Source organism: Acanthopagrus latus, chromosome 8 (assembly GCF_904848185.1).
Source record: "Acanthopagrus latus isolate v.2019 chromosome 8, fAcaLat1.1, whole genome shotgun sequence".
NCBI lineage: Eukaryota > Metazoa > Chordata > Actinopteri > Spariformes > Sparidae > Acanthopagrus > Acanthopagrus latus.
Genome location: NC_051046.1, coordinates 5,245,596 through 5,264,520, shown reverse-complemented (window position 1 = coordinate 5,264,520; position 18,925 = coordinate 5,245,596).

The window sequence follows — 18,925 nt, the reverse complement described above, 5'->3', positions numbered from 1 at the left end:
TATGTTAGCAGCTCGGTGAGGCTGTACAAAGGCTGAGAAAAGCAATTAATGAATGAGATAAATGCTAGCCTCAACAGCCAAAGCTTACACCTGTAATACCTGCATGCTAACTAATTAGCACTAGATGAAATGTAAAGGCGTCGCCATCACAATTAGGGATGTTTGCACAAAATGTCAACAGAATCCATCCAACAGATTCCCCGGACGAAAGTGGTCAACCAACCACAGCTTTGTAAACGTGCTGTTTGTGTTGATCTTCTCCATATTTCAACCGATAACATAATTTCTCCAACCTAAAGCATAAATCTGCCAGAGCAGGATGAAGCTCCAAACATCTTTCTCTGAAATCTGAGATCCTCTGTTCTTTAAATCTAAAATCCCCTCTGCCTGTCCCAATTTCTCTCCCTATTTGCACTGTAAGAAAGCAGTTCCTGCCTCAAACATGGCAATTTAACATAATCCAGACAGCAATTACGTCTCTACTATCTCCAGAGGTATGTGGAAAAGCAAATTTAGTCTAAATAAAGCACCTTTGTTGGAGACAGCTTTGCACTGCTGCTGCAATTCACAGACATTTGACTTTCGAAAAAGGCTTTTCAAGCAATATCATTGAAGAGCTATGTGCTATTGTGCACTAATTTAGTGTATGGAACAAAGGAGATTGCGGGGGACGTATATTTTGCAGTTTGTCATCACCTTTTTTATATTTTGTACTGCACATTCTTACACATTTCTTTTTTCACACCTGAACTGAATGGTGATTTCAAACGTGTCTGAGCTCCATGAAGATACAGACATATGTATTTTTACCTGATGGAATGATTTGCCCACAATTTTCCAGCCATAATCCGTTTTAGAACCGTTTTAGCTGCCTGCAACTGCTGTAAAAGCCAGTGTAATATTACTTATGCACAGTACTGTGACTGCATGTTTTTTTCCCTCCAGTTTTTTCCCTCAGTCCTTGAAAATGTGTTGAAGGTAAAGCAGAGCAGTTGCTTTGTGTCAGCTGCCTCCATAAGAGCCTGCACCGGTGCGAAGGGATGGGAATCTGGGAATCAAGCCCTGTTGAAATGACTTGTCAGTCAGTCCACACTTCTGTATTAAAAGTGCAGAGAAGACATATTGACTCAGCCATCCCTAAGTGCCCTTGCTGGCTGGCTGCTAGACAGAGGGAGACTTGATGCTAATTATAATGGGAAGACAAAGTCTCCCCAGCGGGCAAGTAAAGAGAAATATAGTAGGATCACCAAAATGATGAATCATGTCTTTTAGTTCCGCAGCTACAAGGAGTTCATTATTTTATCACTCACTGCTCTCAGCATGCAGTCATTTGGAACTACAATGATGAATTGTGTTTGTTAAACAATACCAACCGGAGCAAAGTTTTTTCCTCGGGGCAGACGACAGAGTGTGTTTCTTCTTAATGATGACACCGGACCTTGTGACGCACCAGAGCAGAAGGTTGCATCACAGTAAAGGCAGCAAATTTGAATTTAAATTGCCGACGTGCTTTAGACCTAAACATTAAAGAGGTAGTATTTATGTCGTTTGGAAAAATGGGCTCACATTTTAACTTTAAAAAGACAACATTCAGTTTTACTGCTGTCTCTTTTCCACTTGCATTTCTTCTTTCTTCAGATGGGATGATTTTAATGAATTATTGTTTACTTCATACGACCTTGATGTGACAGTATTTTATTTTGTTTTATTCACAAACACTCAAAAAAAAAATCTCCCGTAATCCTTAATACCCCATATTAAAGAGGACTTACATATACTGGGGAGTATGCTTACTCACTTTTTATGCAAACTTTTGTGAGGTCATTATTTCTTCCATGTGGATCATAGCCAGGAGGTGGTTTTCCTAAAGCAAACACCTTCTCACTCCCAGCTTATCAAATTTGGCCGCTTGGATCAAACTATGACTCTCCACTAGCTCCTCTAGCATCAGTTTGTAGGTGTGGGTTTCCACAGTAAAGTCAGGACCGATACATCATATGAAACATCTGGTTTGACTTTGAATTGTAGCGTAGGTGTCGTCAGCACGTTTACGTACATTACCTTCCTTACTTTTGGTCAAGAAGTCGTCGTATTCCTTCTCAAACTGTACGTCACTTTTTCATTCCTGTCTTCGGGAACAGCAGCCGACGGTTAACTCAACACCAACACGTACAGGTCAAAGCTGCCACACTTCAGCTACGGTCAGGAACGGCAAGAAGATGTGAAGGGAAAGAAATTCTCCAGACTTAATAATAATAAAGCTCAATTTTTGTGAGTTGTTGAGTTTTATGAGTGCTATAACTTCATAAACTTTGTGAAACTCTGACAAATTCTGATTTATTTGGCCGTTGGATCGGTCTGTAAATGTTGAACATTGAGTTCTTTCCCTCTTTGTGTAAAAACAAAACAAAAAAAAAACCCCATCGTGTCCATTTGTCCCAGCAACACAAGGGATGAAAAGCCTCATAGTTTATTACAAAGTCAGGGCATTTGATTTATTGATCGCTGTCGGGATCTTCATTGATCTACTAGAAATACTGCAAAAAAGCTTCTAAAACAACTCACCAAGCCTAACTTTAGTTTATCTTTTCATCGAACTCTCAGCAGGCCGGCAGATAAGTAAAATGTCAAACCACTCCTTCAAAAGCATAGTATCTATGATGAGCCTGTTTAATCATTATAGCACTGCTCTGTTTTGATGACTTTATCAGAACTATGGAGTGTAAACTTCATCCTAGAGGGACCACACTTTCCACCTCAGTGGCTCAGCCGTCTTCTGATAATTGCGTCTTGAAATTGTGTTTATAAGAAACAAATGTCACGGGCGTCTAGAGGTAGTTCGGGAGGCCGATAGCTCGCCTCGCACCGCACCGAGGGACGCTTCAGTAAGTCAGTTACAGGAATCTGAAGACATCCCCAACAAATATGACTTGTAATCACTCTGTCTGATTTGGTGGAGCAGAAAATGAGAGTGAGACATCTGATTTGTTAGGCTGTCGAATCAAACATTACCTTGCTATCCATCTGCTATTAAATAACTGTCACGTTCACGTTATCACTGCAAAATCTTACTTGCAAAAACAAACAAAAACCTTCAATGCAATTTTAATGAATGCTGCAACTACATATAATTAGCATATCAATTATCTAAAAAAATGTACCATGTTCCCAAAGAGTTGCTTTTATTTAAAAAAAAAAACCCAAAAAACGGCAGATTGAATAAATGTAAGATAGAAAAGTTTCAGCACAGATGAGGAAAATTTAGCAGACATGAAATGGGGAAAACTTGAAGACGGCTGTCGCATCAGATAAAAAGTAACTGGAATGAAAGACGAGAGAAAAAAAAGAATAATCAATGAAAAAGCAAGGGAGTAGAAGGAGGAGATACTTGTGATGTGAAGGCAGTGGAGAGGGAAATCAATAAGACCGGTCTTCTGATTAGAGACTCCCAACTTAAATGTGATAGTACAGTCCTCCTGAGGATTGTAGTGTCTCAGCGATAGTCTGCGGCTGCGACAGATGAGTTGAATCATCAGATCCTCTCCGGTCTGATCATCTCCGCGGTCCAATATGGTTCCATTTAGAGGGACGTTTCCTGGCCGAAGCCCGTCCGGGGGCCGAGCGCAGTGAGCAATTCTCCAGTGAGAGTGGTAGTCATTCAATGTGGTATGATGCAGGGGTGAGTGGAGGAAAAAAAAAAAAAAGGTATGATTGTTGAGACGGTAAGATTAGAAGAAAAGTGTCGAGGGTGAGTAGAGGTGAAGGAGCCAGGGGCAGCGATGAGAGCCCAGGTGAAGGCGAAGAAAGGTGCAGTAAGAAGAAAGGAAGAAAGATGTAATAGAAATGAAAGGGGCACTCCTGCTGTTGATAATTGGAGTAGTGATGTGCCAACACAGTCTGAGAGGTTTTCCACCTGAGGGTACTATACCACAGGGGCCCAGACTCTGAAACCACATTACAGCCCTCGTGTGCGCACTAGCCTGTTTCTTCCTCTGGCTGGAGCTCGAGAAGGAGGAGAGAGCAGAGCTGAATACTTGAGAGAAAAATACACTTTTCGGCTCTTTTCTGTCCATTTTCGGGAGGGCACATGGTTTTTTTCTTTTTCTTTTTATGGCACAAGCCGACTGAGTTTGAGATATCATCCGCGTGGCTGATTCCAGAACTGCTTGACGAATAAATGCTTTTAAAACTTTGTTTCAGATTTAAAATCAGATGTAGGACAAGGAATGCTGTGCAGGAAAACATCATCACCATCATTATACATTTGTATTTAAGTCTGAGAGACAGAGCTGAGGGCAAAAAAACCCCATTTTTTTGTTCAGCATCAAAATTCATTCCTTTACTTGTCTTGACGCTACTTCTTCATCCCCCCACTGGACATTACAGCGACTCACTATCACCTCATGGTATTGGACAGGCTAGCTGATTAGCATGCTAACGTCTGCAGATATCTTCACATTATGATAGCTTCTCTAACCATGACCATGGTTGTTGTCTAACCTTGATTTCCTTTTGTACATACAATGCGTTTAAATCTCAAGTGTTTATTACTGTTACCATGACAACAGAAGTTCCCATATTCCCAATATCTTTCCAATAGTGACTTGAAACAGTTTTCAGAGACAAAGAAACGTTGTCATGCAGGGACGTCAGTCAGTCTCGAGGGCGAAAAAAAAACCAATGTGGTTTGCTGTTTAATTCGGAGGACACATACACACGCACACACACACACACACAGAGACACACACACACACACACTGTAAGTGTCTGAGAGGCACTAAACAATGCCGCAGATCTGTTGTGTGTAACGCACAACAGGTTTTGGTCAGACCCCCGTGTTCCGTTGAAAAATGTCCCCAAGTCTTATTTATCATTGTATGACTCACTGTCAATCCCGGCCCATAATTTTCCGATCTTATTGTCAGCAATTATGTTACACATGGTGACAGCGAACATTCAAAACATCGCATGCAAGTGGGCACAAAGTGACATCTGTATAATTAACCTATTGTTGTGTGTCTGTGGGAGGCACAAACGGTGTCGGTGTTACGTAAGTCCGCAGCGTTCCATAGGAGTCACAGATTGACTGATGGTATGTGCAATCCAGACGCACTCTGATGGGATGTTGTGTAATCAAACTATCTGATTGTTTTTCTGCCTTTCAACCCTGGTGTGATAATGCAGACTTGACTTCTTTCATCAGTCGTGCACAGTGAGCCTAAACCTGTTTCTGTCTCGTGAACAAAATGTCCCAATGTGAAAATATCGAGTTATTTAACGACTGGTGCCTTCCTCTCCATCTTCTGACGTTTCATATGCACGTGATCTGAACGTGATATGATTCAGACGAAATCAGAAATTTAACGTAAATATCTGACTTACAGAAATGTAAGAGGCTGTTTTGTCATTCTGGTGGATTGGGCTGAACCAGGTTGCAGTATGTGTTACTGGGGTGCCTCTGTATATTATCCCTGCTGCTCTATCCACACTGTAGAGTAAGTGTACAGGGTTGAGAATAAACAAAGAGTCACAGGTGGATACAGGGAATACCCAACTATTAAAAATGATATGCTGTTCTCGCGGGCTGACACAGAGCTGTAAGTAAAACCTGTGAATATACCGTGTGCTGTATATCTCTTTCAATATGAGAGTATTTCACCATCATTCCATGTATCCATAACTCAAAGGTTATATCAGTATCGACGATGTGTCCGTGCGTATTCGTCTCGTGCTCACTTATGTTTTAGTGCCGCTGTTGAGAACGAGTGAAATCTTAACTTCTAGCTTCTTTTCCCGCTGTGTATTTACTTCACGGCGTTGTTTACAACCCCCTACAGTGAATTACATCGTCTTTTTTTGTTTTTTTTGGCCTCTCATCCAGTGTTCGAGATTTGTTGAAGCACCCAAGGCTACATGTCCCATTTTCTCTTGGAATTACCCCCTTTTCTCAAGCAGCTGTTTTCATTGGTTTTGGTCCCGATTGGTACATTACTGCTCTGGAAACCTGTGGCTGAAAGCTTTGGGACCAATTGTAATCTCTCGAGGGTCTCAGTGAAACTCTTACAGCTAATAGTTTCGCATGGGTCTACAATATTTGACTTGGGTTCTCTGAGCGCGTTTGGTAAAAATAAATCATTCCCCCAATACAGACGGGGAGGCGAGGTTTTAGGGCTTGTTCAGACTTTTTCTTCCGGGTTTCTCATGTTTCTTACGAGGACCTCGCGTCGGAGAGCAAACACTAACTTTAGTTTTGTCTTACACATTAAAATCCGAGGTCTCCACAGAGTCCATTTTAGTCTGCTGGCCTAGTTTCTCTTTCTCTGTCTCTCTCTCACCCCCCCTATCTTTTCCCCTTGAAGGTAACAGAATGTAAATCAAACAAAACAGCAGAGGATGCCAAACACATTACACATAGTTCCCTGGGGAGAACACACAATGTTCAAATATCTCTGCTTGATTTGTGTGAGAATCAAACAGTTACATTACCGCTTTCCGGGCAGACCTTCAATAGCCAAAGGCCGGAAAAGGAGCAATATTTTGCTGTAATTACTGCATACCTGCGGTGAAGAGTTACCAGGGCCTCGTTTATACACGGTCTTTAGATTTGTGCTTGGACTTAGTCAAGTACAAATCTCCATTTCCAACAGAGGAGATTGACGGTAACTAAGTAACTCTGCAGATTTTTTTGCCGCATCAGAGCCAAAATAGTGCATTTTTTAATGAATTTATTTTTTGCACCACATTTGGATCAGTAAAAAGAAAATGCTGAAAATCAGATCTGACAATCGGCCGGGTTGATAAATGTCTGACCCAACGTACTCAGTGGGACAATGGTTTCAAACTTTTGGTGTCCATCCTCTATAACACGTTTTATCTAATAGCTTTGTACATTTTTTTTATTATTAGTTCCCTGAGGTAATACGTTTGGCCTCTACATCAGGAAGTTAATGTGCACAACAAAGGATATAGTACATTAAAAACTCTTTCATCACATTATGTACCTGTGTGTTTCAATAATAATCGATAATTGTAACAAATGAACAAAGGCAAAGTGTGAGTATGTGTGATTTTACATGGCTTTCAGTTTTGGCTTTCACCAAAGTAATATTTTCGCACGGTATCTCAACTTTTCACAACACTATCCAACCGTATGCTTAAGTTCGATCCTTAAAAGATGCCGTGCGTGAAGGACGTGTGATCTCAAATCAGCTTTAACTGACAGAACCTGCCTTTTGATTCCCACGTATATAATGCAGCACACATTAGGATTTAATCAGGAAGAGCCTTCGACCGAAAGAGACAATCAGACTTTTAGTTTAGTTTATTTGGATCCACATTAACTTGAGAATTGCAGCTGGTATTTTCCCTGAGGCTTTGTACTGTGACAGTGCGATACAACTTTCATTTTAGCACATTAGTGAGTGTTTCATAATGTTGGGTACGCCCACTGAACACAGCCTAAAACTCTATACATGCTGTATGCTGAATACATAATGTGACCTGCTTATAGGCAAACAGACGCCAAATTTCCAGTTTGGTGTATGTGGTTCAGTGCAGGAACACCGAGATACACACACACACACACACACACACACACACACACACACACACACAAGCACAGCAACTCACACACTCTTATATAATGTGTATAAATTCTCTATCCCAAATCACCCCGAAACAGCCGGCTCTGACAGACGAGGCAGTGACCAGATAATAAAGTCTCTGATGTTTGTCTGCTTGTCCCTTCTTCCCTCTGCACGACTGTGCATAACTTGTATTAGGTGTGTACCTTTGCTGGTGTGAGACCTTTATGAGGCACATGCACATGCTTCCAATTCAACACCAAACACAATAGTATTAGTCAGATATGAGACGTACACCTGTAGAAGAGCAAACCTTCATATATTCTCCCCGCTGAGAGGTGACGAGGGGACACAGAGAGGTTTCAAACCTCTGATGAATTCATCTTCTTCATTCTTTTCCAAGAAGACGCTCTGTCCACCTTTTCATGTCACTCGTTCAGTCTTTCTGCGTTTCGGGGGGGAATTCACTGACTGTCATCTCTTTGCCTCTGTAATACCTCGTCAATAGCCATGTTTGGCCCCACAAATGAAGTCAGAATTGAAAAAGAATCACTGAGTGACTCCTCATTGCTCCTTTGAAAGGAGGATTTTTAAAGGATAAGCGGCCTAAACCCGGCTCTTTGTTATCGCGGCGAGAAACAGAGCGGTGAAACGAAGTGCACTAACAAGTCTGAGACTGTCCACAGGGCTGATCCATCCCTGAATCACTGACATTAAGATCACACTGGGGGACATAATGTAATTTACCTGCCTCATCAGCTAATGCAGCACAAATCCATTTTCGCCCAAACAGGAAGGGCCACATACATTACCTTGATGACCGTGCAGAGTCAAGGGGGAACGACTAATGAGACTAAATGTAATTACCGTCCACCTCCGATTTGAAAACAAAATAAACCCTCCCGCACTCCCATTTGGGGCCCCGAGCGCCGGGACGAGAATAAACCTTCCTGCCGTCACCGCTCAGTGCTACAATTGGCTTTCCTGCCACTATTTAGATCACCGTTCGGGGGCTCTTTATTACGATTCCCATTAGCTGATGGCTCGGCCACCGAAGTCTTCCTGACATCTATGAACTGATTAAAAAAAAAAAAAAGAAAAAAAAGAGGAGAGAATCACAGGAGGTGTTGAGTTATTGACATTCTAACAGTATCCCACAGAAACTTTCCGCTCGTTTTTCTGAACTGCTTAGTCAGAAGACATCTGAAGTAAATAAGATAAACGCCCCTCTCACCCAACCTCCTTCAACCCCCCGTCAGCCCGTTTCACTGGAAAACAATGTATTTCACTATGTTCAAAAGAAAGAAAAAAAACACCTGTGTTGTCTGTATCGCTTTCCCTCACACAAGGTGACTTCCACACTTCTGCAGGATTATAGCAATGTGCCATGAAGGTTAAAGTGGCGAGGTGTAAGATGAGTGTGCTCCGGAATTGGTGAAAATAGGTGTCCTAAAGTAAACCTGTCTTCAGATCAGCAGCTTTGAGCTGTGCGACGTGACGCCGAAATGCAACGTGTGCGGGGCGAGATGACAAAACTTAAAGGAGTTTAACATCCTGAAGGAAGTGACACGCAAAAAACCTGCTCTCAGTCTCGAGTCGCAAGACAAGAGTCTAATTTCCAGGGGAGACAAGTTCACCCCTCCAGCTTTTCACTGATAGTGTTTATCCCGAGTGCGATTTATTTATTTTATTTATTGCTGTTATCCCTCGTTTAACGTATCGAGGAGGAGAAAGTGGAGTTGATGATCGTGTGGGGGTATGAATAATTAACAGGAAATAAACAAATAAAATAATAACATCAAGAACAACAAAAAAAGAGAATAATCTTATCGTATCCAACAGCTGCGTTGATACCCAGACACCCCCACACCCTTGCCTGGTAAATAAAAAAAACCCCTGTCCGTGCAGTTAAGCAGCTTATAAATATTTGTAATTAAAATCGGAGGGGGAAGGCAGGCGGAGTGGCATCTTTATCACTGGAGACACTGCTGCTGCAGGTGTCTTTGATGCCCAGAAAGGCGTTTTTTGATCTGACAGTGCTGAAGCGCCGAGACGCCAATCGGCTTGTCCCGCTCGGCGGCTCCCTCCCTGCTCTCGCCTCACCTCGCATGTTGAAGAGTTCATTACCCATTTGTTTTGCATTTTCATCTATTTCCACCAGACCTTTGAAAATCTCGTCAGACCCGAACCTTTTAATTATTCATCGACACTTTAAAAAAAAAAGAAGCACTCCTCCTATTTTAAGGACATGACAAAACTTTGTTTTTTGCAGATGTGGGCACAAAACCATGTCCAGCTTCAAATATTTGCACCCATTTATAACATGAGGCATAATTGAATTTTAAAAGCTGCGACGACCGATATCATGTATTTGATTGTTGGGTTAAATGATGACAGGCACGCTTGTAATGATAAAGATGCAGAAAAATGTTCGGCGTTTTAGTGTTTTCCAGCTCGCTGTTCCGGTTTTTTACGTTAACTCTCCGATTCCACAACATCTCACCGCCCTCATCGGCAACATTTTCAAGGTTTTCAGGGAAAAAGCTCTGAAAACCTGCTGCATGCTAACAGGCTCAGATTCAAACAGCCAGACACAGTTAGCAGGTAAACAAACTGGAGTGTTGAGCTTCTTAAGAGCCAGATAAATCCCTCAAGATTTGACAGAGGCTAAACTAGACCCTGTAAGGATATCTGGTTTCTTTGGATGGCAAAAAAAGTGAGTCCAAATTAGTGTTAATGCTGCTTATGTGTCTGCTGAATGTGTAAATAGGCAGCTGTTCCTGCTTATGTGTGCCGTAACAGCCTTTTTTAAAGCAATGTCAGTGGTGAGAAAAAAAAAAAATCAATTATTGCTGCTTCAAGCACAGTGCTGCAATTTTGATGAACCGAGATGGCCCATTAAATGAAAAGTGCTGCCACGCCGCAAAACGCTCCAGCAGCTTTTGGATTATTTCAGTGTTTTTTTTCTTCCTCCAACATTTAAAATGCAACATCGTACGCCAGCGGTGCGAAGCTGCACAACCAGCTCTTGAGAAACAATCCTGGCGAGGAGTTTTTTTCATTGCCTGATAACGGTTGTTGTGTTGCTCCACATAACGGAGAGGAACACACGGGGAAGATAAATGGGGGCGAGTGGAGGGGAGCAGGAGGTTGTGGTTGAGCTGATGGTTGGTGATCAAAAGTCATACTTCTTGTTTTGTCGTTCTCTCAGTTTAACCCTTTCTGTCGTGTGTGACCTTCATTGCCACCGCTGGCAGTTGATATTCTGACTCCGGGTCTGAACAGAATACTTTCGCTTGGTGACACTTTATGTATGTTAATCCTCCCAGCAGCTTGTGTAGGCTGACGAGATTAAAACCATGCAGATTGTTTACAGATCATGTGTTTTTTATGTTGATCATCTTTGTGTCATATTTATTATCATGTGGTGTTTGATAGTTGTGGGTGGGAAACGAAAAATTAATGGCAGGTCTCATGTTGTCACCATAACAAAACAAAACAAGCACTGAACACTGGAGTAATTAAAAAAGGTCAACAATAACTTGTTTTCCTTAGAAATGTGAGAGAAACAATAAGGGAATACAAATATTAACTATGACAATGTTAACTATTATGTGCACAGGGCCACCAAATCACATGGCTTAAAACTCTGTGCAGTCCACTTTGCAGGGAATTACAAAGCAACTGGAGCAAACCTATTAATAATCACACTCAATCCTGAGTGAGTGATACAAACAAAAGTGGCTGGTTAGCGTGTTCACCAACTCCTTTCCTCATTCTCTGACACATCACCCATGTTCCCTGGGAGTCATCGCATAGAGGGGGTTTAAGGGGATGATGCCATGGGAAAGGTGACTAGTTAGAATATGAATAAAATTATAGATTTGTCTGGGTTTAAATATGATCGTAAACACTCACAAACATCGTATTAACACCCTTTTCAAGACACTGAAATGACAACCAAAGGCACCGCTGGGTATTCAGCTCAGGGGATAGCTGTTACAAGTTTGTTTGAGCTACATTTTGCAACCACAACAGAGAAAATGGAGGGAGTGTGAGAGAGGGATGGAGAGAGAAGGACACATAAATACCACCGCCCCAGAGGATAGTCCGTGGCTCTCCTCCAGCATTTCACCTGCTACAGCCATCTTTGAAATCAGCGAGTCATGCCTCAGCCAGGCCAACCATTCCCACGTCTGGACATAACAACAGAGTCCAGCTTCTGTTTATGTCTTTCGCTTGGCTGGGTATTTTCTCCCTGATACTGCAGAAGAAGCCCAATTTATATAGGGTTCGAGAGCGTGCTCTGGTGATGAGTGTGAGCGACAAACATTTTCACATCAGATGGATATATAGCAGGCAATGCGACAAAAGTGTTGCACACGTGAACATGCACCCATCAGTGATAAGTGATCAAGGAAGCTCGCTGTGGACGAGATGACTGGATACGCGTATCACTGCCAGCGCAATACATTATGCCCGTGGGCGCGCTCGCTCCACGTTTGAAACACTGCCGTCAACAGGAAAGCCTCGCTGCTTGTCAACCATGATTAATGTGAAGTCCCTCAAAAACAGGGGAAATGCATCAGAGAAACTTCCAATGAGAGAAAGGTTACCGAAAAAAAATACAATTGCAGTGGATGAGGACATCGCTGGGTTCCGTTCAGTTTTTCCCCCCCATCTGTCCCCCATCATCCCAGATGCTTTGTCTCGCAAGAATTATGAGACCTTTCTCTCATGAGGAAATTGCTTTTACAGCAACCTCATCCCGCTCTTCAGGCTTCTTAGCAGCCATCCAGAATGTGTGTGTGTGTGCGCGTGTGCGTGCGAGCTATAGGAGTGCTGACACAACTGAATATAGTGCCACTCTTCCTGGACCTAACACAAGGTGATAGCGCGTCCTGTCACACATTCCTTCTCTTCTAATTTGTTTGTGTCATCCCTGCGCACCTGCTCGTGTCATTTCATGTTGGAGATTGAAGCGTAAGAGGCAGCTGGTTTATTTTTCATCTTATCTGATAAGGTTGTTATTAACACTGGCGCTGCACGCATTGTTTGGCTGTGTCACTGACGTGATTGATATTGTGTCGGAGGCGACGGGGGGAAAGTTTCCCGGCGCCAAATGAATGGGTGACTCCCAAAATAAAAGGAAATGGAAGATGAAAATCAGGAGCTATTATGATGGGGAACATTAGCAGAACAGCACAGGGCTGCCATCCGTCTGTGAAGTGACCTTTCTGGAAAAATGTGGTTGGTAACTATCATTAACCCCCATCTCTCTCTCTCTCCCCCTGTCTCCCCATCCCTCCGTCTTATTCCTCCTTTTTTTTTTGTGGATTACATTTTTTTTTTTTTTTTTTTTTCATTTTTCACTGAAGCGTAAATTTGGTGGTGCAGTGTATTTTTTTTTTATGTGAACAACTCAGGGGTATGACCCTAAGGGGGAAGATTGAAAGACACTTGTCTGAAAGAGACATAAAATCAAATAAAGACCTGAGCTGACTGTGAGCCCGGGGAGCGAGCCAGGAGCTCGGGAGACCTGTGTGAACCGGAGAGCAGCGAACGCACCGAGCGAGAGGGATGCAACAGTAAATATCTCAGCGTGACAGAAAAGAAAGAGAGCAGTCGGGCGCAAAGTGCTGGCACATTTATTTATTTTTTTAATATTCACTCTTCTTGTTCTGACAAAGGAGCTTATTTGTGGTTCATAAGTTCAGCGTTAAAATGATAATCCTTGAAAGAGCAGTCAAATATATTTCACACGGCAGTTTTTTTCATAACATTGTGACGTCAGACTCAAAATAAACAAGAGATGTGTGTTTTTCTTCTTTGTCATAGCCTGATGGATTTATTAACCACAGTGCAACGGACTAATGTCGTCTCTGCATCTGAAACCCATCAATATATTACCTCCATAGCAAATAATGTTATTGTAGTTATAACTGGAATTGTAATAATGATTTTGTAGACTGCTACTATTGAATGTTAGTAAAATGGTCGGAGTGAATTTAATTTCAACCCTATTGAGCAGAATACACTATCAAGGGCTTTTATTGTGAAAGGTTCATACAGTACACTAAACAGAGAGTCTGTCTTTATGCACTACAGTTATAAGTTTGAATATGAAAGTGTAGTAGCCTTTGGCCTGTACTGTGTCCAAATCAATCTACGAACACATGAGGCTCAGGATGTTGAGCAGGTCGTCTAGTAATTGGAAGGTTGCTGGTTTGAATCCCCCAGCTTTCCTAGCTGCACGTCGATGAGCAAGATGCTAAACCCCAGATTACTCCACATTGATTTCAGTTGGCAGTTTGCATGTCAGCCTCTGCCATCAGAGTTTGAACGCGTGTATGGATGTGTTGTAAAGTGTCTGTAGACTGGAAGAGTGCTATAGAAATGCAAGTCCAATTACCACAAACCATGTTTGTATGTTCACCGTTCTTCAGCTCCCTTCATGTCTGTGCTGCAGCTCCAGCTGGATATATACCTGACAAGTTTTGCAGTGTAATGATGGTTGCAGCTAATGCAGCCTTAAGCCACTGGCCTCAAGCAGAGGTGCAGAGGTGAAGAGCAGGTGAGACAGACTCCATCCGTTCTAACTCAACACCCACACATTGTGGTTTTTTTTGCCCTGACACTTGAGTCAACTGATGTTGACTCAAGTGTGACACATGCTGTCTCACACCTTGAGCAGCTCCCTTTGGGCGCACAAAAAGTTCAATTGTACAATTGTTTTTTCACATATGCAGGACGCTGTAAGCAAAGTCTGACTCAAGATTTTCAGCGCTTATGGCGAACAATTTCTTAACAATTTATTTGACAAAGAATTCTGGGGCTTATTATTAAAACAGTCGAGACATCACCGGACAACCAGGCATTCAATATTTATATGATAACTCAAAAGCTGGACTTATTTATAATTTTATATTCACAAAAAGAAATAAAAAAGAATCAATAACCAAACTAATTAAAAGCATTTAACTAGTGAAACATGAGTTGACTTTTATTTTGAAGTAGGCTAATCACAGGAAATGGAATGTGTTCATTGACATGTCCAGGAGCACGATCGCTGTTTGCTAACATGTTTTCCATATCGACTTAATAAGGTGATAACGTGTCATTATCAGGTGTGTTCATGGATGGTTCTGCTGCCACCAGCTGCCCAAATAACCCAAGAAACAGGCACAAAATGGCGCGTTGTCTCCTTAAATGTATGTCCTATACAGAGTGGACAAAGGTTTTATAGGTTTTTTTTTGGCTACAGCTCTCACCTGCGGGTTGCCATCACGTGAATGCGTGTACACGTGGCCACCTGTGAAGGGAAGTCCTGGTCCTGCTGCTGCCAGACGGGACAGAGAGCGAGCACACAGAGTGGACCACAGGCAGAGCTATCGATCGGTCTCGTCAAGCTTCGGGGATATAGATGAGTTACAAAACCCCCATTAATTACAAATCACTTCTGCCACCAAAGTCTATTAGAGCGAAAAGGCAGCAAAAAAGTCTGTATCAAACAAAAAAAAAAAGTGATAGGGCATGCACATTTCTTCTGTTTGACAGTCCTGCTTACATCGCCCTTCATCTCCAGAGTTTTTTTTAAGCGTTTTATTTTTTGGCAAGTCATGTTTAATTAAAGCTGTTTGTTCCTCTGTGATTATTTGGCGCCGGGCTGATCAGTAATTAGATGTGTGGGCGAATTAATGCAGATGCATGTTTTATCCATATTCAATAAGCATGTTCCACTGCCTTATCACTGAGCACATAATCAATGGCGCAGGACGCATGATGAATTATGGCCCATAATGGTGCATATATTCAGCATGTGTTGAGCCATATGCAACGAGCATATAAAGCGGCGGGGGCACTGTGATACAGTCGTGAGCAGGTGCGGGGTTTACGATGATCCACAGGCAGGTTCACAGACGGTCCCTGTCAGAGCCACTTGAGAGAGTCCCTGCTGTCTCAGACAGGTTGCAGTAGAGCCGTGCTTTGCATTAAAATTGCAAGCAACACTCCCTTCAAGCGCTCACAATCTCACCACTGCACTCTTTCTTTCCACGAGGTAAAATAAAGTGCTCTCATAACTTAAACTTCATATAGCCTCGCACCTTCAGGTCGCGGCCGATCTTTGTGTACTCAGTCCGTCCTGCCTCCGTCCGTCCCCCCAAAGTACGGCTCTGCACCTGTCTCTGATCCTCCACTGTTTTTGTTTTTTCAGTATTTTTTGGAAAAGAGACCGCTGCCTGTGATTAATGTTCGGTGTGTAGCTGTGTATGTAAGCAATCACAGTTCATCCGCGAAGCCTACTCTTCCTGGGTCTGACAGGCATGCCTGGGCACACAGGGCTCTGCAGTGTCTTCTAGTCTATAAAGCTGATTTTCAAATACAGCCATTTCAGAGGAGATGCACCGCAGTGGCATGAAGCAAGCAGGCTAAACAGATCAACAGCTCTCGCTTTCCCTCTCCTCTCTCTTTCTGCTTCGCACTCTCTGAGCTGCCGCTTGCATCGCCCCCCCCGTTTTATTGTGACAAGACACAGCAAGTCATGGCTTGAATACCAACGCGATAATTTCTTGACAGTCCCCCTTTATTTGTCTGCTATCGCCCTGATAAGATGATTTTCACTCTCCGGGTTTGTTTTGTCTTGGCAGAGATGGCCTGGATGAGTAAGCTCATCCCATCTCTCGCGCTCTGTCCCTCCATCAGTTGTGGTTTCTCCCATATTTCCCCCTCTGCAAACAAACACAAGCGCACACACACACTGCCATTGTGCACGAGCGAGGGAGTCGGAGAGCATAAGATGATTACGGGAAGATGCCACGCAGAGGAGAAATGTGTCCAGCAGAGCTCACACAGGAGGAAGTACGAGGAAATAATGACATATGAATGATTGGATGCTTTTCGTTGCTTCATCACGTAATAAAATAGAGTAAAAGTCTCCGTTTCCATTATCCTAATTTCCCTTTGTTTTGTTTCCTATGAACACACCCCTGAGGGACATCTGGAGGCCATTATTGTGTTGCTGTCTAGTGTCATCACTTGTGTGCAATATGAAATGATAATTAAAGCACGGCAGACACACTGGCTACCATCAGGATCTGTGTGCAAAGTTAACATGCTGGAGAGCGTTTGGGTAGAAAACTCACAGATGACTCACAGCGAGATTTAACTGGGTCAGGAAATAATTCCGCGTGTAATCTTATATCCAAAATACGGCCATGTTGCAACGCCGAAGCCCAAATGCGGTCACAGCAATGTGTGATGAGCTGAGTGAAAACACCATAACAGGTTAGCAGTAGCTTGAAACGGGATTACATTTTGCTCGATAAGCCTGCACAACAGTCCATTAAATTATCGTGGGTCACAAAACAAAAGCGGCTACCAGAGAAGTTTGAAAGCCACTCTGCTGCGGTGGATAGAAATCTGGAGCACACTTGATGACAGTGCCAGACACATTACACACAGGGCTGCAGAATAGGACCGGGACCGGATATTTTGGCACACGAGCCGGCACTCAGAACAAAGCCTGCCTGTCCACAGAACTGCGCCCACCCCTCCTCGTGTTTCCTCCCAGAGCTGGAACAGGAGTTAATTGTTCTCATGATGGTGTCAGGTGGCAGGATTGATCAACGTTAAAGGATCATTCCCTCTGACATTACCTCTGGAAGGGAGCGAAGACAAACTGTGTGAGAAAAAAAGGTACTCTGTTTACGCGACATCTGACAAGGTGAAAGGACACCCTTCGATTGCTTTTGCTCCGTTGGAATCACAAAATCAATGGCTCATATACGCACCAACCTTCCTATCAGAGTAAGTGGATCAAGCGTCCGCCACTTCACGGCGCACTCGACTCCCTTTGGCTTCCGTCTAATGAGATTACGTCCTAACAAGACTTCCAGTATAACGTTAATGCTCATCCGCAACGCAGAAAAACACATAGTGGGAATAAAATCTGGGGGAAATTATAACGGTAGTAAGAAATATTTTCATTTATTGGCAAATAAATGAATAAAAATACTGCTGCTGATTAGACCATCAGCCCTGGATGATATTGCTATAAATTCTCATTTGTATTTTGGGAGCGTCGGACAAAATGCGGCGACTTTACAAAGAGCTAAACTTGTTCTTGTTTTGATAGAATCACCAATACATTTCAATATTTCAAGTGGAACAGCAGGATGTTCCTGTCGCTCATTATTTAATTCATACCCTGAGCTGGGGGGTATGATTCAGCTCTGATTCTCCTGATTATTCTCTGTGTTACACCTTGTCATTCTGCACCTGTCCACCATCACCTATTCACGAAATCTGCCTACCGAAGGGATGTTTTCGTAACCGACTGTAGGTGCAACGAAAGCGAGCGTGTACTGCGTGCAGTGTTAAGTGTGCGGTTGCGTAGACGCTCGTAACGGACAGCTTATTTTCCCTCTCATCTCCAAATGACACTTCAGATAGTTGAGTTCAACTGAACATGTTTGGCTGCGTTTGTGATGCTCTAGTGTCGCTGCCTGAAGTCTCTACAGTGAAAGTGGTGAGTAAAAACTCCAAGGCTGTCAAAAAAAAAAAAAAAAAAAAAGTAAAAGAAGAGATACATATTGCGTTTATGTAGCGCATTAGAAGCAACACGTGAAGCCCACATATAATGACATCCTCCACTGGTGTGCAATCTGAGGCAAAGTTTACAGATGTTACCATCTGTTGTGTTTCACCCTGTTGTCTCGGGAGTGTGGGGACTGGAGAGGAAAAACGCTGCATTAAGTATTAAATTTAGACATGTTCTGTGTTGACTGGAACGCTGCGGATCTCTCAGAACAGGTGGCGGGAATAATTCAGCGATGTAAAGAAATTATGTATGTGATATGCTGGCTGCACTGTGCTATCTGTACACATGTGGTCTGCAGGTGCAAGGAAGGTATCAGTTTGAAAAGATTTTGCATCCGCCAGTTTAAATGTATACATCATCTGACAACACAGACTTTAGATGAAGCGACAGCAATCACAGTGCAGATGCCTGACTGTTCCTCTCACTGCATTCAATGAGCCATAAAAAATATATATATATATATATGAAAAGAAACACTGAAGATTGTAGACCACCCACATTTGGTTATGTGTGATGAAAATGTTTTTAGTTCAGCAGGATTTTCCTTCCTCGTCCTGTTCTGGTGCGATAAAGCCAAAAGACAGACTGGTGCAGCAAATCAACAAACCCCCTCCATGTAAATACTGTCTTGACCTGTGTAATAACACTGCAGCTTTCGCTTGATGGCCAAAAGGAATATCGACTACGAGACCCCGGTCCTCTTCCCCCCCGCCCCCCCAAAACACAATGGAGTGAACAATAC